Source organism: Aegilops tauschii, chromosome 6 (assembly GCF_002575655.3).
Source record: "Aegilops tauschii subsp. strangulata cultivar AL8/78 chromosome 6, Aet v6.0, whole genome shotgun sequence".
Classification (NCBI taxonomy): Eukaryota; Viridiplantae; Streptophyta; class Magnoliopsida; order Poales; family Poaceae; genus Aegilops; species Aegilops tauschii.
The window spans coordinates 469501202-469527124 of NC_053040.3; the positions used below are offsets into that span (position 1 = coordinate 469501202).

A 25923-nucleotide genomic window follows, 5' to 3' on the forward strand; every position below is an offset into this window, starting at 1 on the left:
ATTAAAATAAAACCCAAAAAGATTTCTCGTTCTTCTTTTGCTTGTTGGGAGCTTTCCCGCGTAAATAGTTTTATTTCCTTTCTTTTCTTTGGGGTCGAGAGGAGAAGACCATGATGAAAATGTTAGTGGCTCTTATATGCATTATTGTTGATTTAACCAAGAGCCCATATTACCTTGTCTTCTCCTTTGAATTAAATGCTTGCAGATTCCAGCTTAGTCCAATGCACATGCACTATTATTATTTCCACACCGTTCGTTCGTGCGAGCGAAAGGCAATAATGACGATATATGATGGACTGATTGAGATGAGAGAAGCTGGTATGAACTCGACCTCTCTTGTTTTTGTAAATATGATTAGTTCATCGTTCCTGATTCAGCCTATTATGAATGAACATGTTTGCAATGACAATTAGAGATTATAGTTGCTCATGCCATGCTTAATTCGCTAGGAGTTTATAATGGTTTACCTTGCGTGTCAACATGCTATTAAAATGGTTGTGATGTGGTATGATAGGGTGGTATCCTCCTTTGAACGATTCAAGTGGCTGGACTTGGCACATGTTCATGCATGTAGTTGAAACAAAATCAACATAGCCTCCACGATATTTATGTTCATGGTGAATTATATCCTACTCGTGCTTGCACTCAATGTTGATTAATTTTAATGCATGTTCATGACTGTTGTCGCTCTCTAGTTGGTCGCTTCCCAGTCTTTTTCTAGCCTTCACTTGTACTAAGTGGGAATACTGCTTGTGCATCCACTTCCATAAACCTCAAAGTTATTCCATATGAGTCAACCATACCTTCCTATATGCGGTATCTTCCTGCCGTTCCAAGTAAATTTGTATGTGCCAAACTCTAAACCTTCAAATGAAATTCTGTTTTGTATGCTCGAATAGCTCATGTATCAACTAGGGTTGTCTGTATCTTCCATGTTAGGCGGGTTATTCTCAAGAGGAGTGGACTCCACCCCTCACTCACGAGAAAATGGCTGGTCACCGGGATGCCCAGTCCCATGCTCAAACCAAATCAAAATAATTGCAAACAAAACTCCCCCAGGACTGTTGTTTGTTGGAGGCACCCGTTGTTTCGGGCAAGCCATGGATTGATGCTTGTTGGTGGTGGGGGAGTATAAACTTTACCATTCTGTTTGGGAACCGCCTATAATGTGTGTAGCATGGAAGATATTGAGATCTCTGGGTTGTTATGTTGACAATGAAAGTATGCCGCTCAAAATATTATTTATCTCTATTTCAAAATCAAGCTCTGGCACCTCTAGATGCCTATCTATTTACTTTCATGTTGAGTCATCATCCTCTTATTAAAAGCACCACTTGGAGAGCACCGCTGTCATTTGCATCTATTACTATTAATTTATATTGAGTATGACTGTGACTGGATCTCTTTTACCATGAATTACAATGTCTAGTCAGTCCTTGATCTTCAGAGGTGCTCTGCATTTATGTTTTGCGGTCTCAGAAAGGCCTAGTGAGATACCATCTTGTTATATCATATTATGATTGTTTTGAGAAAGTGTTGTCATCCGAGATTTATTATTATTGCTCGCTAGTTGATTATGCCATTGATATGAGTAAACATGAGACCTAAGTGTTATTGTGAATATGGTTAGTTCATAATCTTTGCTGAAAACTTGAATGCTGGCTTTACATATTTACAACAACAAGAGCAAACAGAGTTTGTAAAAGTTTTTCTTTATCACTTTCAGTTTGTCAACTGAATTGCTTGAGGACAAGCAACGGTTCAAGCTTGGGGGAGTTGATACGTCTCCATCGTATCTACTTTTCCAAACACTTTTGCCCTTGTTTTGGACTCTAACTTGCATGATTTGAATGGAACTAACCCGGACTGACGCTGTTTTCAGCAGAATTGCCATGGGTTATTTTTGTGCAGAAATAAAAGTTCTCGGAATGACCTGAAAATCCACAAAGAATTTTTTTTGAATATATAAAAATACTGCCGAAAGAATCAAGACCAGGGGGCCCACACCCTGTCCACGAGGGTGGGGACGCGCCCCCTGTCTCGTGGGCCCCCTGGAGCTCCACCGACCTCAACTCCAACTCCATATATTCACGTTCGGGGAGAAAAAAATCAGGAAGAAGGATTCATCACGTTTTATGATACAGAGCCGCCGCCAAGCCCTAATCTCTCTTAGGAGGGCTGATCTGGAGTCGGGGCTCCGGAGAGGGGAATCCGTCGCCGTCGTCATCATCAACCTTCCTCCACCACCAATTTCATGATGCTCACCGCCGTGCGTGAGTAATTCCATCGTAGGCTTGCTGGACGATGATGAGTTGGATGAGATTTATCATGTAATCGAGTTAGTTTTGTTAGGGTTTGATCCCTAGTATCCACTATGTTCTGAGATTGATGTTGCTATGACTTTGCTATGCTTAATGCTTGTCACTAGGGCCCGAGTGCCATGAATTCAGATCTGAACCTATTATGTTTTCATGAATATATGTGAGTTCTTGATCCTATCTTGCAAGTCATTAGTCACCTACTATGTGTTATGATCCGGCAACCCCGAAGTCACAATAATCGGGACCACTCCCGGTGATGATCGTAGTTTGAGGAGTTCATGTATTCACTAAGTGTTAATGCTTTGGTCCGGTACTCTATTAAAAGGAGGCCTTAATATCCCTTAGTTTCCAATAAGACCCCGCTGCCACGGGAGGGTAGGACAAAAGATGTCATGCAAGTTCTTTTCCATAAGCACGCATGACTATATTCGGAATACATGCCTACATTACATTGATGAACTGGAGCTAGTTTTGTGTCACCCTTTGTTATAACTGTTGCATGAGGAATCACATCCGACGTAATTATCCATCACTAATCCATTGCCTACAAGCTTTTCACATATTGATCTTTGCTTAGTTACTTTTCCGTTGCCACTGTTACAATCACTCCCTCCGTTTCTTTTTAGTCCACATATAAGATTTAGTCAAAGTCAAACTCTATAAAGTTTGACCAACTTTATAGAAAAAAATATCAACATCTATAGTACTAAAGTTATACAGTATGAAAATTAATTTCATGATGAATCTAACACTATTGATCTCATTTTGTGAATCTTAATATTTTTTTCTATAAACTTAGTCAAAGTTAACAAAGTTTGACTTTGACCAAATCTTATATGCAGACTAAAAAAACAGAGGGAGTACTACAAAACTACTACTGTTACTTTTGCCACCGTTGCCGTTACTTCCATACTACTTTGCTACTAAATACTTTGCTGCAGATATTAAGTTATCCAGGTGTGGTTGAATTGACAACTCAACTGCTAATACTTGAGAACATTATTTGGCTCCCCTTGTGTCGAATCAATAAGGGTTGAATACTCTACCCTCGAAAACTGTTGTGATCCCCTATACTTGTGGGTTATCAAGACTATTTTCTGGCGCCATTGCCGGGGAGCATAGCTCTATTCTTTGAGTCACTTGGGATTTATATTTGGGTTGAATACTCTACCCTCGAAAACTGTTGCGATCCCCTATACTTGTGGGTTATCAGGTTGCCACTATCCGTGCGTAAAGCTTCCACTTCCGACCTGATGCCCCTGCTAGACAAGCTCCTCCTCAAGCTTTCTACATGGAAGGCATCTTCTACTCAACCGTGGCGAGCGTCTGGTGCTTGTGCGGCATGTCCTCACCGCAATGCCCACCCACACCCTCATGGCCATGGCCGTTTCAGCACCAATCTTGAAGAGGATTACGCGCATCATCCGGGACTTCCTCTGGCAGGGCTGCAAAGACACGCGGGCCGGCTGTTGTCTTGTGAGTTTGGCCAAGGTCTGTTGTCTCGTCGAGCTTGGTGGCCTAGGCGTGCGGGACTTACACCGTGCCGGCATTGCACTGCGCACCAGGTGGATGTGGCTACATGCCACAGACCCCGAGCGCCCCTGGCACCACTTGCATTTACCACATGGCCCCGAGGTTTAGCAGTTGTTCCGAGCCTCCACTTTCTGGACACTCGGCGACGGCCAGACTTGCAGATTCTGGATTGATCACTAGTTAGATGGCTAGTCTATCTTTGAGATCGCTCCATCTATCGTCGCAATGGTCAAGCGCCGGAGGTGATGCACGCGTCTAGTTTACGATGGCTTCCAGGACCGGAACTGGATCTTCGACATTGCCGACGCCATGGCCCCGCTGGCAACGATCGAGTATATCGACCATTGGCACCGTATTCATCAAGTCTCCCTCTCGTCCACCCCAGACACCCTTTCCTGGCATTGGTCCTCGAAGGGATCATACACTGCTAGTTCTTGCTACACAGCTCTATTCATCGGCTCCACGACGGCGCCGTTTTGGCGGCTTATCTGGTGCAGGTAGGCACCACTCAACGTCAAGTTCTTCCTATGGCTTGCTTCGGCCGATCGCTTGGTGCGCCAAGGCAAGCCGCACCGCCCCGCCTGCTAGTTCTGTTCCCAAGATGATGAAACTCTGCACCACATCCTTGTCGGTTGTGTGTTCTCGTGCATCACATGGCATGAGATCCTATACTGGTGCAGACTACCGATTGCGCCGTCGGACGGCATGATCGAGTTCTTTGACCGGTGATCTGCCAGTACCCTCGAGGCCCCCTCCTGCCTCCGCAAGGGCTTTGCCTCGCTTACTATCATCACCGCTTGGGCCATTTGGAAGCATCGGAATGGCATCATCTTCGATGGCCTTCAACCCTCAATGGCAAGCTGCTAGACGCGATCAAGACCGAGGCCAAGCGATGGGCGGGGGCAGGCACCAAAGGACTAGATAGGATCATCCATGTAACCTGACCTATGTATTTTGGGGCTGAGCAACCCCCCCCCCCCCCCCCCCCCCCTCTCCGGCTCAGCGGTCTCCCAAACGCCGCTTCTCTACGCACGACTATTTGGGATACCAAGCTTGTATTCTCTCACTCTTCTATCAATGGAATGATATGCCCCTGAGCGTATTCGCGAAAAAATTTATTTCTGGTGTTCACTATACTGCCACAATTAAAGATGAATAGATCAAAAGTTTATAAAAAAAAAAGTTATTGTCACTCATAATTCTCCTTCATTTTTTTTGTTTCAAAGAAAAATTCTCCTTCATTTTGTAGGACGAAATTTGAGCCGGAGAAGAGCCAGTCAGGTCAACTCCACGAGAGAGAGTGGGCGTTTCCTAGCACAAAAGATAATTAAATTTAAATAAATATAAAGGACGCGCATACAGCGCAACACCGTTCCCGATCGAACTTATGTCATATACGTGACCTGCACTACGCGCGAGCGGTTTGCACGTCAGATCCGACAGCACCGAGTCCGTCGCGCTGAGAGACTTCCTATCGCACGTTCGCTCGTTAGCATTCCCGTAAACAATCTCACTTTCTTTTTGCAAGAATTCCCGTAAATAAACTCAAGTGGATCTTTATCCACATTTTAGTTTAAGGATGTTTGATGCAATATATACGCGTCTACGGAGCACTGCCCAACTAGCTAGCCATGTCGCCGTTGAATGTTACGGCCGTGGGCCGAAGCATTATTCCAGTAGTGTTCTTCGTCCTTTTTGCCGTGTCCGTGCATGTCGCCGCTCAGCCAGGTTTCTCACTTGAATTAGCACGTCACAGAATTGCACATGCTTGTCTCCTGCCCATTCGATCTAGCTACTTGGTCTCATTTTGGTTGTTTGTGTAACAAGGTTTTCTGAGCATCGACTGCGGCCTGGAGGACGACGACTACAGCGGCCGCAAGGGCCTCAGCACCGGCATCGTCTACGTCTCCGACGGCGCGTACGTCGACTCCGGGGAGAACCACAGGGTGGCCGCCGAGTACACCACTAGCGCCACTGACGAGCAGTACCTCACGCTGAGGAGCTTCCCGTCCGGCGAACGGAACTGCTACGCGCTGCCGACGGAGGCCGGTGCCAAGTACTTTCTCCGGCTGGAGTTCTTCTACGGGAACTACGACGGCAAGAACAGGTTGTCGACGCAGTTCGACCTGCACCTGGGCTCCAACTACTGGGACACATACGAGACCGGCACCCAGGAGGTGGCCCGCCGAGGCGGTCTTCGTCGCGTGGGGGAACTGGGAACCGGTCTGCCTGGTGAACACCGGCGGCGGCACGCCGTTCGTGAACGTAGTGGAGCTGAGGCGGCTCGGGGATTCGTTTTACCCGCACGTCAACGCCGAGCGGTCTATGGGCATGTACTCACGGTACAGCCTGGGGACGGGCCGTAATTTTATCCGGTATGTTATCTAAGACCTACGTGATTTTTTTTAGGGGACCTATGTGATTCTTTTTTTTTAAACATCACACAAGCGCTCATACATACGCGCATACACTTACCCCTATGAAAGCGCGCGCACACACAGACTATCCCTATAAGCACCTCCGAAAAAATGAGCCAGCATGTTAACCGTGTCATTTCAGAAGATCGATGCTTTAGTTGGAAGGAGAAAAAAAAAACTTGCCCCAAATAAGAGAGTTTTCTTCATTTTAGAAGATGACATCTGTTAGTTACATATTTTCTAGTACTAGTTTAGCTTTGAGTCAATTACACTGATGGTGCTTAAACTTGGCAGAAGCGGTCATTTTGGTGCTAGAACTTGTGGCATACATTAAACTGGTGCAGAAATTTGGTTTGGACGAGCAAATACGGTGCTAATCGCATTTGGATACGAAATTGACATTGACTTGGCACGCCAGCGTGGTGTGGGGCCTATTTTTGTGCGAAAACCCCCTCAATTTTTTTTCTCACAAAAAAACCTATCAACACATGGCAGATGCTATTTCATTCCGACTCTGACACATGGGGCCCGCCTGTCAATACGTGAAAATAAAAATGAAAGAAACGCCCACGGGTCTCAACACACAAGACCAACTGCGGGATAGCTAGCTGTCCAAGCCACTCTAACGTTCACGTCGTGATGACAAATTCTGATAATAGTTTTTAATGTAGAATCAGGAGAATGCATGTTTTTTTAGCAACCATCAGGAGGACGCATATGGGACTTATATGAGCCGCAAATAGCGCGGCCCATTTTGCACGCACTAGTTTTCTAATACATATGTAAAACATAAGTAATAAAAATAACGTCCAAATATTCATGTGTTTTAAATATTATATACAAAAAATGATTAGTAAAATAAAATTATTTGAATATACACCCATGTACTCCCTTCGTAAAGAAATATCAAAACGCTGTTATATTTCTTTACAGAGGGAGTATTATATAAAAAAATGTTTGGTAAATACGGAGATTTAAATGTTTATTAAATGGACACTAAAAAATTATACACTTGTAGCTTATATTTAAATTATATGAAATGGTGAATACAAACATTCATGCGATATAATTTTCACTCGTGATTTATATTCAGAAAAATATAATTGAAATATTAGCCACTAATGAATATTCATATGAAATTTTAAATTTTAAATTATGAACATTTATTTATACAAACATTGAAATATAAACATGTGTATATAATTACAGAATTGTTTGTATAATTCAAATAATTTTTTGGAACTGTAATGTTAAAAATATTGGTATTGTTATTAATTATCCAAAAAAATTGTAATTCACAAATCTTATTTTAAATATATGAATATTTTTAAAATAACACATGAACAATTATGAAACGTAAGTTGTTAAGTTTGTATGTATAACATTTATACCATACAAATAATTAAACATTATTTTCATTACTGAGATTAGAAGTTACGTACCTTATACAAATTGAACATATAAATCTGGCTAGGCTACTCGCCCACCGGAGGCACTTGCGATCGCTAATCAGCCTCGGTCGTGCGATCGTTTCACCATGGTACGGTTTTTACCGCTGGCAGTTGCTGGACCGTCCAAACATGTTGAACATAACTAATTCTACTGAGGGTCAATGACAGGTGGGCCTCCTTAAGTATGGGGCCAGAGAATGAAGCGAGTTTGCCTATGATTCTTGGTACGAGAACAAACGCATCGTGCAACCCGTGCGGTGAAAACCCTAGCCCCCAATCCTTCCACCCTCGAGCCCCGCGCCCCCCTCCACTTCCCATTCGCCTCTTGCCCTCTTCCCTTCTCCCATCCACTCCACCGCCGCCGTGCTTCTCCTCCTCCCATTGGCCGCTCTCCTCTGGCCGCCGCTGTCTCTCCTTCAGCCACACATCCAACCATCTCTCTGCCTCTTTCTCTTGCGCAGGACGTGGTCTCACCACGTTCTCGAGCCGGCGCCATCGCACATGGTGATTCTGGACCTGGCACAGGTTGCCGCCATAGGAGACCATGGTTGTGTGGTCTTCATACTTGGTGTGGAGGAGCAGGGGAGGATGAGTAGGGCAGACATGGGGAAGGAGCAGCAAGGCCGGAGCTCCGGCTGCGCTTGCGTAATGGTGGAACCGGCCTGCTGCTCGCCGGTTGTAGTTCTCCAATCTAGACTAGACATCTTTGGTTTGACCATCTTCCTCCCGTAATTTTTTTATCTCTTGTTTTCCCTGGTTCTAATCTAATTTGGATTTCTTGTTTTATGTTTTTTTTCTAAATAAGATGTGTGCAGATCTAACGAAGAAGAGAAGAGGAGGATCTTGAGGAAAAGGGGAAAACAAGGTGAGCTCTCTCTCTCTCATCTGCCTAGATAGTTTTCATTACCAAGTTATACTCCAATCATGTATATGGACAAATTAATGGGTCTGATAGTGATTGTTCTTCGTGTTTTTTATTGGTTTATTTCTTGGTAATTTCTCCATCATTTCAGGATCTTTGTTGTTTGCTCTTCTTACCTGCATTTCTCCCTCACTCCAGTCAAGCAATGCGCTGTTGACCGAGGGCAAGAGCTTCTTCAAAAAATCCCTGCTGCTTCTCAGAATAGCAACTTTTTTCAAGGTAAAACCAGCAAGCCGGAGACTGATATAACCCTATTTTTTGCAATATTTGGGAGAATTCGACCCTGCTATTGTTACTATGGTTACTATTGTCAATTATAAAAAATAGATCCATCTATGCTTTAGTCAAGTCAGGAGGAAATTGTTGTGCAAAGGCAGAAACTTCTGTAGTTCTGGTGTTCTTAATAGTAGCACTGAAGGCACAAAAAAATAGATTTTGATAGATTTCTATCTATGTAAAAAACACAAAAGAAGAGCTTTTGCATGATATTTGTTTCTCATGGAGTTTCTTGTCAAACAATTCAAATCCAATTCACACTACATAGAATATTACATGTCAAACTCTGAAACTTGTTAAAAAACAGTGGTGGTTTGGTTCTAGAAAAACAAAGCAATTTTCTGAACCATGCTACTGTTACCAAGGTTACTATTTTCATTTTATTTACACAACAGTTCTCTCATGGTGTTTCTATTAGCTATGAGGAACGTTGGGCTGGCTTTTGTGTTGGATCCCTCTGAGGTGTGATTGAGAGGTTGGACTTGGTCAGTGAGCTAAATGGCCCGTTGCAACAAAGTGATTTCTTGTTTGACCTTTTAAAATGGTTTGGTGGTGCACATTAGTTTGGCCACTGCCCATTGGGTTTAGATTTTAGGTGGCTTGTGAAACAATTTCTTAGGCAGGGGTTTAGGGGTTGTCTGGTTTGTACCTGCGGTCGCCCTGCCAATCAATGGCACGCCGAAATATTAGCGGAGGAAATGGCCACCGGCGCCTTGCCAAATAATATGCTGCGTAATAAATGGGAAGGACGGGCGGGGCTCGGGCGAGCCAAATAATCAAATGCACGCCATCGCTCTCGTCAACTACCAAATATTTGGTCGGGTACGTCATGGCTTTGAATCAAACAAGCCCTTAGATTGTAGGTAGCATGGGAAACAATTTGTGGAGTAGGTTTATCAGTTTGTTATTGTATTTGGGTACTTATTTCCTGATGTTTTTTGAGCTTCTCTGCATAACATGGAAAAGTTGCTTCCATGATTTCAGCGGCAGAACTGAATTTTTCTGCCGGCTTTGTGGACAGGCTAACAGGGAAAATTTGTAAAATATGGTGATCTCTATTGAGGTATTTCTGAAGCTTCGTTATGCTTGCTTTCTCCCCAACAAGCAGTAATCCAACCACGGGTGCATCATGTACTAGATTGTGTGAGAAAACTGAACTCCTCATTCATAAGACAGGATTTTCGCTCATTTTTATCATGCTTCGACACTCATGAACAAATACTTGGGCAATTGCTCTGTTTTATACTGTGATCTTTAATTTGTGGTGATAGTAGCATTGTTTACAATTATTTGAAAATCAGCATTCAAACCACCATTACGCCTTACAGTGGCTCTCTTTTATAATGTGCTCACTATTAATAAGGTATCTTCTAAACTTTGTTACAGAACTTTGAGTTGTGTTTATACTACATCTCTTATAAATTTACATTACAGTATATTCTAGAAAAGATACTGAATCACTATTATGCCTTGCATTCATGTTTTGGTTAAAACTTTGAGTTGAAGTATTTAAGAATCCTTTTGGGTTTGACAACCATACTGTGGACATTCTCTAGGGCTACTGAAAATTTGAGTATCTTGTTATGGAACATATAAAGCTGCTACGCTACCCGCCATTCTAGGGGCATACGCGTTGCGCATGTGATCTGGCCAGCGCAACATTCTTCTGTTAGACATTCAAGCAAGAATCCGGTCCTTGTCTTTCCATGCACGCCTGTATATTTAGATATTCTTGTTTCTATCTATGCACACATAGAAGAGATTAAATATGTCTGAAACATGTGAAAGCATGCATATTTTTACTGGGCTAGAAACATATCTGACCTCTGCAGTTCAAGATATCTAGGAGGAATTCTAAAATGCCCAATTTGATCAAATTTTTAGTTTAATAAAGTTTGTCCCTGATTCTCAATCTCTTAGGTACAGTATGTTAGTTCAATAAAGGCCTCCCATTCCTGTGCTTAGTTTAATAGGTACAATGAGCTTTTCAATTTATAATTCTCATCTTGCTTAGAGTGATTTTATCTTCGTCTTTATGCACACAACTTTTATTATTTCAGTCTCTAGATGAAGCTTTTGTGGGTACGAGGAGGCGCCGTTCGTTGACGAGCAGATGAGGTATGATGGTGGCGGCGACGAAGGGGTCGTCTCCCCGTCGGCGAGCTGGACGCGCTCCCTCCTCCCTCTTTCCTGCTTCCAGGTGAGCATCTCCACCATCCTCGGAAGGGGAGCATTCTTGATAAATAGTTTAATCTGGTTTCGGTTGGTGCACTGCGTCTTTGTGATATATGGATTTTGATTGAGGCAGTCATCATATAAATAAAACGTTAACATCCCATGAATTCCTTAAGGTAGTTGTTAAACTGTTGTTCTCTTCATCTCTTGCTGGATTGCATACCTGATTTGTTTGATGTCCTTGAAGCAAATACCATAACATGAGCTTGAAGGTTTCAACTTGCTGGATTGCATACCTGATTTGTTTGATGTCCTTGAAGCAAATACCATAACATGAGCTTGAAGGTTTCAACTTGCTGGATTGCATACATGATATGTTTGATGTCCTTAAGCAAATACCATAACGTGAGATTGAATGTTTCGAGGTTATATAATCACCGGGATACATAGGGAGCACGTCGTCGTCCATGGTCCGCCCCACCACCCTGTTGTCCGGCTGTCACCCTAGAGCCTACTGCACCCTACCCCTGGCCCGGTGAGAAAACACTTGCTATTGTCTGGATATGATTGCCGCTGCTCATGTATTCTACTCCCTGCATCTCAAATTAGTGTCTCAATTTTAGTACTTTGTACTAAAGTTAGTACAAAGTTGAGACAATTATTTTTGAGACGGAGGGAGTATGTGTTAAATTTAGATGGGTTTGCGCTTAGATTATACATTTGTCTAACCACTCTCTTGGTATTTTGTTGTGCTTGTTGGGTGGACTGCCGTTCTGAATTGGTGTCCTTTTGTCATGTATGCAGGGTCATCACATTGGATGTCCTCGGTGGCTTGTCAAGGTTGTTGCAGGAGCACCCAATCTGGCGCCATTCTTGCTGGTGTCAATAATCCTCAGCTGAGAGGCTCAATAAACCTGCATATAACCCGGCACCTTGATTCAAGGTGAGGCTCAATTCACTTATTGGCTCCGTTTTGGCCCCATAATTTGGCGCTGGCTCTGTTTTGGTTCCATGATAACCAGTGTCATATGAAGTTTACCACATGCTTTCCTTTTCCTTTTCTATGCATAGATTATTTGTTTCCTTGAGCTACAATTTTTTATGGTCAGTACTTAATCCATGTTGAGGTAGGAAAATTTCTCCCATTTTCTTGCTACATATCAATTAAGAAATATTTGGCAAAAGTGTGCTGTTTAGTATTTACTTTGAGCAGTAATATAATGTGATCAGCGTGCTTTAAGTTATATGGGTAAGAAAATTAGAGAACTGGGCTCTAAAATATTCTAGAGTTGCATGGTTTTTATCTGACCAAATTGCAGTGTATTATTTTCAGATCTCGTGTTTGTCCAAGCCCCAAGGTAATGGACAAGAATTTGTGTGCTTGTTGGCTGCTGTGTGAAAAAGCATATTTTTACTAGAGCTATAAGCTATAGATTTTGAATATGCTTCAATTTGGTCACTTTTGATCGATTTTGAATATGATCCAGTTTGGTCACTTTTGATTGATTTTGAATAATCCAGTTTGGTCACTTTTGAGCTTCAATCAGACAAAAGAATGTTTCTTTTATATATAGTTCCTGATCAGAAAAGCCTCATATGCAGGTTGGGGACATGTGCATCAAGGTGCCGGGTTATATGCATAGTTTTGATAAGAAAATATCCACCATTGCCATGATACTGATATATTACTATACCATCAGGTGGACATGTTGTTGTACATGTTGGAAATATTAATCTGCAATAGCATGTGCTTATTGGAGGTCTCTATATAGTAGGAGTATTTGTTAAGAGATGAAAATAGCAAACTACTTTTCATAATATTTTTTATTTCCTTTGGCACTACTACTTGGCAGTAGTTCATCTCCAATGGGTGGAATGCACTTTTTCTAACATCCTAGTTTAGTAAATTAATCTACGACTACCTGTTGCCGGATCCATAAACATTATCGACTGAAAAAGAGGCATCCTTCTCGCTACATTTCTCACTTTGGACACTACCATAGAGTGGACTTGGTAGGAGTCTATTATTCAGCTTCGTTCTATGTTTGGAGAGCACCCTTTCTTTTAACCTTTTGTTGGAATATATTTTGTACAGAACTCTGCACTAACCCATGATTAGTAGCTGTGATATATGATGACTATCCAGTGATAGAACTGTTATAGAAACCTTCATTTTGGAAAGGAGTCATAACCTTAATTAATTGGTGCTTTTATACTCAGGTCTTTCTATACATTTGCTTGGCTATTTTGATATATTGCATTTCATATTCCATTTCATGTAAATTCTTTCCAAGCATGATATATACCACATATGCGTAGTTTAACCAGTACAACTGACGGACCTGGTACAATCCAGTGGGAAATTTCAGGTACGGATCAAGGAAACAAGATGCTGATGGAGGGTCATGTATTGCTGCTAAGCCATTAGTTATTTCGGTGTTACCTGATTTTCTGTGAGCTTTCAAATCAGTCATGCGTTGTCCTGCTATCTGCATAGGTAATTGGTACCGCGGTATGTTTGCTTAGGACATCTAACATATGTATAGAGATAGAGTTTAGGCACCTAGATAAGGAGATATAGAGATTGTAGGCCAATATAGCATTAGCTGTACAATATCAAAGAACCTCAGTATCAATATCAAATGTTCTTCTCTTTTCCATGGACAAATGGGATAATATGTTTTACTTGATATATATATATATATATATATATATATATATATATATATATATATATATATATATATATATATATATATATATATATATATATATATATATATATATATAGGGTCGCGCTATTCGTCACCCTGGGTGAGGAATAGTTATTCTTCACCCCCTCTCTATTTTGACATCAATGCACCGTATTTTTACGTTTTGTAAATTTTGTCTTATTTCATACATAAAAAAAGAACGTAAGAAAATATGTACTCGCCGTAAAAAATATTTTATGTTACATAAAATTACAAATGTAAAAACATATTGTAAAACATACATAAAATGTGATTTTTCTGATCTTATAACTTTTTTTAGACCAAATTTTACATATTGAATTAATGTGCATGTAACTATTTATATTCTAAACGTAATTTATTTAGGAAGTGATCGTAAGATTACCTCGGGTGAAGAATAACTTATTCTGCATCCTGGGTGATGAATAGTAACACTATATATATATATATATATATATATATATATATATATATATATATATATATATATATATATATATATATATATATATATATATATATATGCATGCCATAGATAATTATGATACGATGCCTTTCCCACACACGTTCAATGGACAGTTCACTTTCATGTTTGTTTCTTCTTACACCTGAAATGTTTCTCTCTTGCAAGTATTGATTGAAAAATAAGCAATAGAATTATTAGAAGAGTTATATTATTGCCTACATCGACGTACTATAATGTCTACTACTCAGTTACAGTTTAAAGTTCATATATAGTATTATAGGTTGCTTTCATATATTTTTTTATCAATTGAAGCTTTCTTATTAGGTTTTTTTTTCTACCAGACAAGTCACATGACTCTACGTGAGCGTACCTTACTCGACGTAAGCTAAAGGACCAGAACTATCTACATGATGCATCTCTGCCTACGTAGCTTGCTTGATAAAAGCAATGCAAATAAGCTATCATGAGCTAATCTCATGCATTTCTTATAAGCCTATGTATCAACATCATAACTAAATACGTATTTACTTATGCTCCTAGCGGTGTCTAAATATTCTTATGTGCATTGTTTAAATGCTTGGTTTGCTCTCGCCCTTTGCGCCATCGGCGCAACGGGTCATCTGGCATGAACAAAGGGCAAGCATATCCTTTCGGCTTCAAATGCACTTCCAAGGAACTGCACCTAATCGTCTACTCAATATAAGCAAGTTGCAAGAGCCCCTTGTTATATAACTTAGTATTAGTATAAATCCCTACCAAGACTTCTATGTTTATCATCCTTTTGGATCTTATGTAATCCCTTAAGACCATCCTGTGCATTTAAATGTCGGTTATTTGCTGCTTAGACTGCTATGTCGTATGCTTTCGAAACAGCCATGATAAATGAAATGTATGCTTTCTTCAAGTGCACGTCCAAAGGCCTCTGCATGATTGTCTATCCAGTCTGAGCAGATCATAAGAGTCCTTTCCTACATGACTTAGTGCATCATTTTGGATCTTATGTAAAACAAACCATGGCAATCTTGTGTGTATGACTATCGCTTGGTTGCTGCATAAAGTATCATGAGCTGTGCTTTTCGAGCAGCAATATTTTAGTGCACACGCTTCCAATACTTGGCTTGCACTCGGCCTTTGCGCCATTGGCGCAACGGGTCATCTAGTTTCTAGAAAAGAACAGGTGCAAATGGGCGGCATTGATCATAGTCCATTTCAGCTCCACGAGCGTCTTTGTTCTGCTACATTAGTTATCCATTTTGTGACGTGAATACTAGAAGATGTAGTCGCTACGTCCTACTGTGTGCAACGCAGGGTCAAGGTTCGAGACACGGGAGCTTTATTTTTCGTTAGTTTTCACACTGCACTGACATATGGGACCACCTCTCACAGAGGCAAAAAAAATGCCAATTCAAGTTGTTTTTTGCTATAAAAAAAAACAGGCCACACGCCCTCCTCTCAGCCTTCCGATCATTGACAGTGGGCCCCATGCCACGCTGGCTTGCCAAGTCAGCATCGTTTCGTATCCAAACGTGTTTTGCACTGTACTTGCACGTCCGAGACAAGTTTTTGCACCAGTTCAATGTATGCCATAAGTTCTAGCACCAAAGTGACCGTTTGCGCCAAGTTCAGGCACCACCGGCGTAATTGAGTCTTTAGTTTTTATCATCCCATAATTATAGGAGCGTGCAATAAAAATCCTCTCGCCTCTTCCCTCTTCCTCTTTTGCCTCCGCCCCTAATGTCTGAGGGCAACGAAGGTTGTAGTCGTAGGTCAACTTTCATCCTCCCTAGCTCCCCCTTCTTCCTTCTCCCGCCGGACAAGACGGTATGTGAAAGATTTCATGTCTAGCTTTTCCTTTATTTTAGGACATCTAACAACTCAATTTATTAATTTTTTGAAAGAAGGCAAAAGATTTGCCTCATATATTAATTGAGAGAAGAATAGAGTTTGTTTGTGTAACATCTTAGATACAAAGAGGAACTACTCTCGCGTCATGATGATTAAACTCAACTTCTTTGCCCCTGCGGCCACCCTCATATATTTTTGTTTTTTCATTCCTAAGAAAACAAGCAGTACAACCCAAGCTTGATTTAAGTGTCCGACAAACATCTAGTAATATACAAATACACACACATATTGTCTTATTGGCTAACACTTCAAGTATTAGCATCTACTAGAGATTACTAGATTGACGAAGTCAAAAGTTTATGTAACAAGACTATCATATATGCTTTTAAAGAAAAATCTTCCAGAAGTGCATTTCTATCATATATTTTCAGTGTTTGTAAACACTAGTATTCTGTTTACCAAAATTTCTTTTATGTTACTAGATCATAGCTTCTTGCTTAATCATGAAGGTATCCTCACGACCCATATGATCGCTCTTGGGGGCGAAGCACTGGCCCATGGTGGGCGAACCTTTCGACCACATCCATCATCCGGCCAGAGGCCATGTTTGCGATTCCCATGGCCGTTCTACAGACGGCTATTTCTCCGGTTGTCAATGGCACGACCGCGCTGACCTTGTCATGGTCAGGTATCAAGTCGTCCTATCTTATCATGGCATTCCTGTACTTCACGGACTTCCAAGACAGCAAGCGCCGGGAGTTTGATGTCTCCTTCAACGGCATCAGTGAACTGATTCCACACAACCCCAAGTACTTAGATGCTACTTGTGTGTATAGCTCCAGCTGGTACAGGGTTGCCGACGGCGAGTACAACTTTACTCTTACGCCCACCAATACGTTGGTGTTGCCTCCAATACTCAATGCGTACGAGCTGTACAACCTCATCACTCACGACACCCCTACGACTTTCCCCGAAGTTTGTGAGTTCTTCCTTCCTCCCTCCTCCCCTCCTCATCCTCTCCGCAACCACACCCTGTTGTTTGTCCACAACCACATTCTTGGTCCTGTTAGAATCAATCGTAGGATTATTCGGATCATTCTCTATATAACATTTTATAAGTGTTTGGTACATTTTTCTTCTTATTGATGCTTACTAGTTAGAGTATGCAAGAGTTACACTATTATTTTCGTGAATTTTCCAGTAATTAACAAGTATTATCCTCTTCACCTAAAAATTCCTCGGAATTATGTAAGGCAAACATTAAAAGCCGAGTATCCCACATACTCAGCTAATGCTCAAAATGTACTAGGTAAACTTTAAGCCGAGTGTCACATTTGGCATTAAGGACTAGGCTTACACCACGTCAGCAACTAGGTGTGTAAGCTGAGTGTTTTCTGTCCGTTACTCGGCTAAGCATAAGCCAAATCCGTGACTGTTAGGCTGCGTTAGTTGTCGTGCCACATGGCGTTTGGGTATAAGCCGAGCGTTTCTGGGCATAGTCGGTTTAAAGATAAGCCGCGTGCCTCCCCCTCGGCTTTTATTTCTTGCAGAGCCTTGGGAGTGTCGCATGTCCAGGTATAAGTCATGTGTCTCCGGGGGCATACTCGGCTTAAAGATAAGTCAAGTGCTTTCCCTCGAATGTGTTTTGTGGCACACTCGGCTTACGCTGGGATGTGTTGAGTACTCGAGAACAACACTCAGCTTAGGTCTAAATACTAGGCACTGTGGTGCTAAGAACTACTCCCTCTGTCCCATAATGTAAGACGTTTTTTGATACTAGTGTAGTGTCAAAAAACTACTGTTAAAAAACGTCTTACATTATGGGACAGAAGGAGTAGGTTATTCATCTTCACTCACATCATTTGACACTTTAGGGTTGACATGGTGTTTCACTGGTACAAAACCACCTATCCCCAATAGGGCATTAGAGACGACGGTTTAAAAATCCACCTTGGAATAGGCACATCTAAGACATTTTTTTTGTACTTTAGACCTTTAACACGGGTATTGTTTTCAACCGCTATGAATTACTCTCTCTGTTCCATAAGATGTTTCTGTACACTATTTTAGCTTGCAAAAACGTCTTACATTATGGGACGGAGAGAGTAATAGATATGCAAGGTGGGCTTTACCCAGAAAAACATGTGAGGTAGGTCCCCTTTCATAAGACCTCTGAAAACCTACAATTCTTTCTCACAAAAAAAAGAGAAAAACTACATCCCCCCCCCCCCCCTTCAAAGATCTCGTTCCTCACTCTGTCTTCTTCCGCATGTCCAAATCTGTGACCATGGATGTAGGCGCGACGTCGGCATTAGAGGGCTGCACAGAGGGTCCCGTCGGAGACTAGAGCTATGAAAATCATGAGCACATTTCATAACTCTGCTTTAGGTGGTCATTCTAGGGAACAAGCTACCTACCGTAGACTCGGGTTGGTTTTTATTTTGGAAGGGCATGAAGAGAGAAGTACTCCCTCCGTAAATAAATATAAGAGCATTTAAATCATTAAATTAGTGATATAAATACTCTTATATTTCTTCACATGGGTAGTAATTAATTATTTTAAGGAGTGTGCCATGTGGCAAAAGGTCAAGGAACAACACACATCTTATTATCTTGGTATTACAACCACTAAAAATTCATAAACAAGCTTGGACACATGTCAGCATGGATTTGGTTGAAGGATTACATACTTCTCATAGGAAGAATGTTATATTAGTGGTGTTGATAGGTATACCAAATAAGCACACTTCATAGCCTTAGTCAGCGATATCTAGTCAAGCAGAAAACACATTTGTGTATTGATCATGTTTACAAGTTGCATGGGCTACCTCTAAAATTGTATCCGACAGGGGCACAAAGTTTTACATGTCGACTATTGGAGGAATTGCTTCAAGCACTCGATGGTATTAAAAAATCCAAAGAACTTTATTATAGTGGTGATATAACACTCCATCACATTTCCCTAGCCATGACCCCCTTCCAAACACTTTACGGGTTCCGTCCTCCTCAAGTGACCGAAGTAGTGTCTCTTGATACTTCTAGTGAAGGCATAAAAGTGTCGTGAATTAGCATGGCCCCGGCTTGCATGCCAACGACACTCTCCCCCGGTACACCCTTCGTCGCAAAACACCTATATAGACCATGAAGTCAGTATTCTAGTGGTAGTTACATAAAAAGCCTTACAAGCACACCTGCTTGAGCTTACACTAGAACTTGAAGTTACATTGTAAGTACTATGGGCCTTACCGAGTGCTAAAGAGGATTGGAGAGGTTGCATGTAGGTTATTGGTACCAAAACATTGTTAATTACACACAAAATTCCATGTTAGTCGGTTGAAGAAGCACATATATATCAGGGAGGTACCTAACGCTGATATACACTTGATTAATTAGAGGGCGGCATTAAGGTAGCATGATAAGCCATTCAGAATAGGAGGCCCATGACTAGAAACAATAAATAGTCAGCTGCCAACTCGGAGGAATAGGAGTTTATCAAATGTTCTTAAGTTTCCATATTCAGGGACGAGTATGATCTCAAGGGGACGGGGGGGGGGGGGGGGGGGGGGGATTGTCAGATTATGAAACCCCTAAGAGAATTGGCATTAGCCTACAAATTTTGACACATGAGAGCTTCAATAACTGGATCTCTTTGTACTGGTTGGTCCAAACTTAAGGCATGCGACTGTCACTTGCCGCCAACATCTTATTCAACCTCTATTACAAGGGGTGTAATTTTCACCATTTTCGTTTTTATCTTTCCATTTAATTTTGTCGCAAGAGATGAACTATAAAACTAGGAGTTGTAATGAAGAGAGGCGTTTATCATCTACCCTAATACAAGAACCCTAGGGTCGGCAAGGCGTCTCTTATTACTCATCCCATTTATTTTTTTCCAACCTTTTTTCTCTAGATTTTTATCTTTTTGTCTGAAATTTGCCGAGAGATTTAGGGAATTTCTAGTCTAGGTTGTGACAGTGGCCCAGATAATGCGGGGTGCGTTAGGTTGTGAGTATTGCAGCCTAAACTTAGGAGTTGCACTACTGGTTTCACCCCATTAGTGAATCCCATGTAGACGCACACTCAAACGGCGATGGCATTGCCCTGCTACCAGACGGCGGTTGGTGAGCCCCTTGGCTGACGACCTAGTGTGTCTTGATCAGGCGCCCACTTGATGCATCATAGCTTGGGCCTGCTTGAGACACAAACTTCCTTCGACTATACATCTCCTTACTTCAGCCATTGGACCCGTTTATTGTACCTTTGAACATTCTTGAGGAATAAAGACCATGATGTTTGCTAAAAAAACCAAACAATTCCTTAATTCTGCCACAATGCCACCTACCTGGTTTGGTGGAATTGGAATATCTGCATTGAATTGAAATATTCACTAACCTGTCGATAGATGCATATGCTTGACTATCATGATGTCTGCACTAACAATAGATATGTTACCCTCACACAAATTTATTAATGTAACTAATTTGCACTATGTAATCTAGACTTAACCTTGTTTGAGTAACATGGTAGATAGGCCCGAGGCACGAAATCTATATATAGCATTCAAAGAAAAAAATCTTGTTCGGATGATAAATTTTTTACCTTTCCCAATCGTAGTCGACGCCATCATGAATATCAAGCTTGAGTATGGGGTAAAGAAAAACTGGATGGGTAATCCATGTTTCCCGACCAAGTATGCATGGGACGGTGTGAAATGTAGAAGCACAACTGGTAACACTACGAGGATAGTATCTCTGTGAGTAACTTATTCAGAGGTCCTTTATGTTGTATGTAATCATATATATAGCCATTACTTTATGTTGGATTGTCATTTCCTTGCAGAGATCTTTCCAATAGCAGTTTGCGTGGTGTGATATCTAATAAATTTGCATTGCTCACAGCACTTGAATATTTGTAAGTAGCAGGAACACTATTTTATATTTGGTTTTTTGTTACAATATTATTTTTCTTCCTTTCTCCCAGATATTCTTTTCACTCCCATGGGTAGGATAATTGGTGGAGAGCTAAAGTATTATACTATAGTGCATGAATTACTTATATATGTGCCATTTTTTGCATAACTGATCAGTCTCCTCTACCCTCTATTGTTCTATTTCCGTTCCATACAAATTTCAATTAGCTAGTATGAACTAATATCCCCTTTCCAACCTTAATGAGAAAGACCAAGTAGGTCTATAGCCACACAAAATGACTTCATTCGGGGAGTGATTTTTTTATCTACATACATGGAAACCAAGCGTAATTATCCTTCATGGTCCATATTAACTTTCTTGGACTCAACTAAGTAACTATGTCACCGATGCCATAATTTATTCCACTGCTTAATAAAACCTAGTTGCCAAGAAAATAGTGGTTCATTTTGAAACAGCTTAACTAAGATTCGATATACTTACTACCAGCCAAGTCAAACTACTAAATGTCTAAAATGCATTCTTTTTTCTACAGAAATTTGTCAGGTAACAAGCTGAATGGGTCACTTCCAGAACCCCTCTGTAAAAATAATGCAAGGTCTCACATTTTCAGGTTTGGGCTTTCCCGTTGATGTTTCCTTTTACATATTGCTCCCTCCGATCCATATTAATTGTTGTACTAAATCACCGACAATTAATATGGATCGGAGGGAGTAATATACATCAAAATGTTGAATGATTCTTTTTTTTGTGAATCATCTTCATGTGATCTATATACATGTACCGGATTCAACATTATTTTGCGCACCGAAATACTCTGTAAACTGACTATATTAAGTAATTTCAGGTACGAATCTGATCAAGACTTGTGCAACCAAACAATTAGTCCATCTCCATCAAGAAGTAGAGCCTTTACCATATCTATTTCAATAGTGGTCCCTCTGCTGGTAGTGGTTGTACTTGTCATTTCATATCTGGTCTGGAGACAGAAAAGAAAACCTAAGAGTAACCATGAGTGTGCTCTTTTATTATTATAACATGCATTAATGATGATTATTATAATTTAAACTATTTTACATTTATGTTATATATCTGACTCTTGCTCCACCAGTTTCTACACATTGCCCTCCTAGAGAGGCAGAAATTGTTAGTGCTCCAGGAAGTAGAAAAGGTCATGCGGAGCACCTGCAAAATACCGAGAATCGACGATTCACTTACAAGGAGCTAGAGAAGTTTACAAATAAGTTTGAACGATTCATTGGACAAGGAGGTTTTGGGCCAGTGCACTATGGTTGTTTAGAAGACAATACTGAGGTTGCTGTCAAGATGCGTTCTGAGGCCTCGTCGCATGGACTCGATGAGTTCTTAGCTGAGGTACCAAATTTAGATCACCTAGAACAGTTCAAGACTATATTGTAACATTCCAATACACATGCCAAGTTGTCTTTCCTCCTTGCTTTAGAAAAAAATTGAGAGCACGATAGGGGAAGTGGAAGCGACCAAAACAATGTTTACCACAACAATATACTTGCAAAAACAACTCAGTACAACATCCATGTCCCAAATCATCAACATATCAAAGAACCCAAGTATGTCAAGCATCTAATGTCAACACATTATATTGTACCAATCATGAGTAATAGGTATTAAATGCAAAGCAAGCACTTGAGCAGCAACCAATATGACAACAAAAACACCAAATTAATGGAGATATAAGGATTTACATGCGAACCCCATGCGCGGATAAACCATTGGCGGTGGCGAGCAATCTTTTAGTAGAGAGATGAATCAATAACGAGGTGGAAGCCAACAAGTACCCCCCCCCCCCCCCCCCCCCCAAGCTTGGTAACCATGTCAAATAACCCATGTTTCATCATACAACATGCCTAACCAGCGTTTTGCGTGTTAAAGTCGCCAAGATGGCTTCCAAATGGTGAAATGAGAGCTGAACGTTATCACAAAAATGTTCTTTGTGAAGTAAAAACATCATGTCGCATTCACATTGACATTTCTAACATATTAAGAAATCTCATTTATGATTTGTCTTGATACCTAGGTCCAGAGCTTGACAAAGGTGCATCACAGGAATCTAGTATCTTTGGTTGGTTACTGCTGGGAAAAAGATCATTTAGCATTGATTTATGAGTACATGTCTCAAGGCAATCTCTGTGATCATCTGAGAGGTATGTCCATTGGAAACTCAAGTACTGACTAAGTGATTAGTAGATAATAATCTATCTAGTTGTCTCAAGTTTCATACAAATATATGTGCATGTTTGAGACACTATCTCGATTCTCGAGTGCTTTGAAGATATTTTACTATCCAAAGTACTTTTAGGTATCTATATATCTACCTTCTCTCTTCCTTCGGGAGTGCCTGCATGTTTCTAACCTTGCCTGATAAAAGAAAAGGCTTTGAACTATTTTTGTTTCAGTCTCCTGCACAAAATATTGAAATGGAATTGCAAACAAAAAAGTTGCATATATTTCTATTTTTTTAGGCAGACATGTACGGTTACTGATACAGTATGTTTTAACCATCGCTATACACATATATGAAGGCCGAAATGTTGCTTCTGAAACCTTGAATTGGGGAACGCGGGTGCGAGTTGTGCTTCAAGCTGCACAAGGTATTATGTAATGGAATAATTATTAAATTTGTGTAAGCAAACTTATGACACTTGTGCTCTTTTTTCATGAAGTTTTCTGGGCTTTGTTGTTATATACACAGGCCTAGATTATCTGCACAAGGGTTGTAGCCTGCCAATAATTCACCGAGATGTGAAGACCAGCAACATCCTCTTGGGTCAAAATCTGCAAGCGAAATTATCTGATTTCGGACTCTGCAAAACCTATATGAGTGACACGCAGACTCACGTATCAACCGTTGCAGCTGGGACAGCAGGTTACATCGACCCTGAGTAAGTCCCTTCGTCCATCTAAGAACATTATGGTACCCCTTCTTTGTATAGCTGATAAGAGAATGAGAAGTTCTCCCTCCATTCCACAATAATTGGAGTTTTTAGGATTTTTTAAGTCAAACTTAGTAAAGTTTCACCAAGCGTATAGAAATATCCGCAAAAATCTACATTATCGAATATATATAATATAATAATAGACTTCACAATTGAACTAATGGAATAAAATTGGCTTTTTAGATGTTGATATATTTTTATATAGACTTGGTCAAACTTGATGAAGTTTGACTTAAGGAAATCCTAGAATTTCAATTATTTTGAAACGGAGTACTCCATCCGTCCTTCTAAATTTCGTAGATGGCATAGCTGCAAACAAAAGAAGAACTACTCCCTTCATCCCATAATATAAGAGTGTTTTTAATATACTACTGTAGTGTCAAAAATGCTCTTATATTATGGGTCGGAGGGAGTAGTTAGTAAATTGATATGCAACAAATTTGCATCTTAGGGCCCGTTCGGCACTCGACCAGCTCCGCAAAATAGAAAGATCTGCGGAGTACCGATTCGTCCGCTCCGTAATTTTCAACTACGGTTCCAGCAGCTCCGCGAGCGGAGTCGAGGAGCAGAGGGCCTCCGAACAGGCCTTTAATCGTTTAATGCAGTCTCTAGGATAACTAAAGTGAGGCATATCTGCTGTTCCGTAGGTACTACCTCACTGGCAGGCTCACTGAGAGCAGCGACGTTTACAGTTTCGGGATTGTTCTACTCGAGATAACCACCGGCGAGCGTCCGACACTGCCCAGCCATGGTCACATTGTTCAGCGTGTGAGACAGAAGATTGCCTCTGGTAACATCAGCTCAGTTGCCGATTGCCAGCTCAATGATGACTACGATGTGAGCTCCATGTGGAAAGTGGTTGACACCGCCATGGCGTGCACATCGGACATTGCCATCCAAAGGCCAACAATGGCCATCGTGGTGGCGCAGCTGAGGGAGAGCCTAGCACTGGAGGATGCTCGAGAGGGCAGTGGCGTCGATAGCAGTTCCACGAATGGTGTCGCTGCGCTGTCCGCATTTGGTCCATCAGCAAGATGAAGTGGCGCCTTTACCCAGACATGTTTCACTTCATCGTTATCTTGCTTGTTAGGTCTCTGGTCTTTTTCAGCGTCTTCATTACGATGGTTTCTTGTGCATTATTTGCCATGTCAAGGCAAACTAATATGTGTAATGTGTTGTGAACTTGTGACATGCGTGTGTAATATGAGGGATTCTACCATTATATGTGTGCACTAAATAAGGTGTGGGTGAGCTTGCAGCCTCATCTAGTTTTTTTTTTAAACAACGAGCCTCCTCGTTAATTTTCATTAAAGAAACCGCCATGAAGTCTTTACATAGACTTCGAAAGCAAGCTGAAAAGAAAAGAAGGAATGAGCAGTGCCAGGAGGTAAGCTCCTATGCACGACAAGTTTGCATCTTTTAGGCCCAAAGCAGATGGGTACAAACGCAAAACCTGATCATGGAAGCTCAAAACAGGAAAGAGCAACTAAAAAGTCGAACAGCCACAGCTGCATTCAAACAAAAGTCATCCTACACCAATTCTTCTACTCAAAGGATTCCAGCCATGACTCCTGGCATATACTCCCTCCGCCCCGGTCCCACAATATAAGACATTTTTGCAAGTTGCTTTAGCTTGCAAAAACGTCTTATATTATGGGATGGACTGAGTATTTCTTTAAGAAATTTCTATATGAAGGCCACTCCTTGCTCAATTCTTCCTCTATCTTGATTTTTCTGCAAGATACACCAAAAAAGCGGGATGTGTGGGGCTAATTCCTTTGCCTATTTTGTAAGAGCCTGAAGTTCGATTATAGTCTAATCATGTCAAAAACTAAGGGGGTGAATTGTGTTGAACATGTATATACGAATGTAGGTTCGGGTT

At 41.1% G+C, this 25923-nt stretch overlaps 1 pseudogene; it reads left to right on the forward strand.

Moving 5' to 3' along the window:
* Positions 1 to 5485: 5485 nt before the first annotated feature.
* Positions 5486 to 25079, forward strand: LOC109770135 (probable leucine-rich repeat receptor-like protein kinase At2g28990; annotated as a pseudogene).
* Positions 25080 to 25923: the final 844 nt, after the last annotated feature.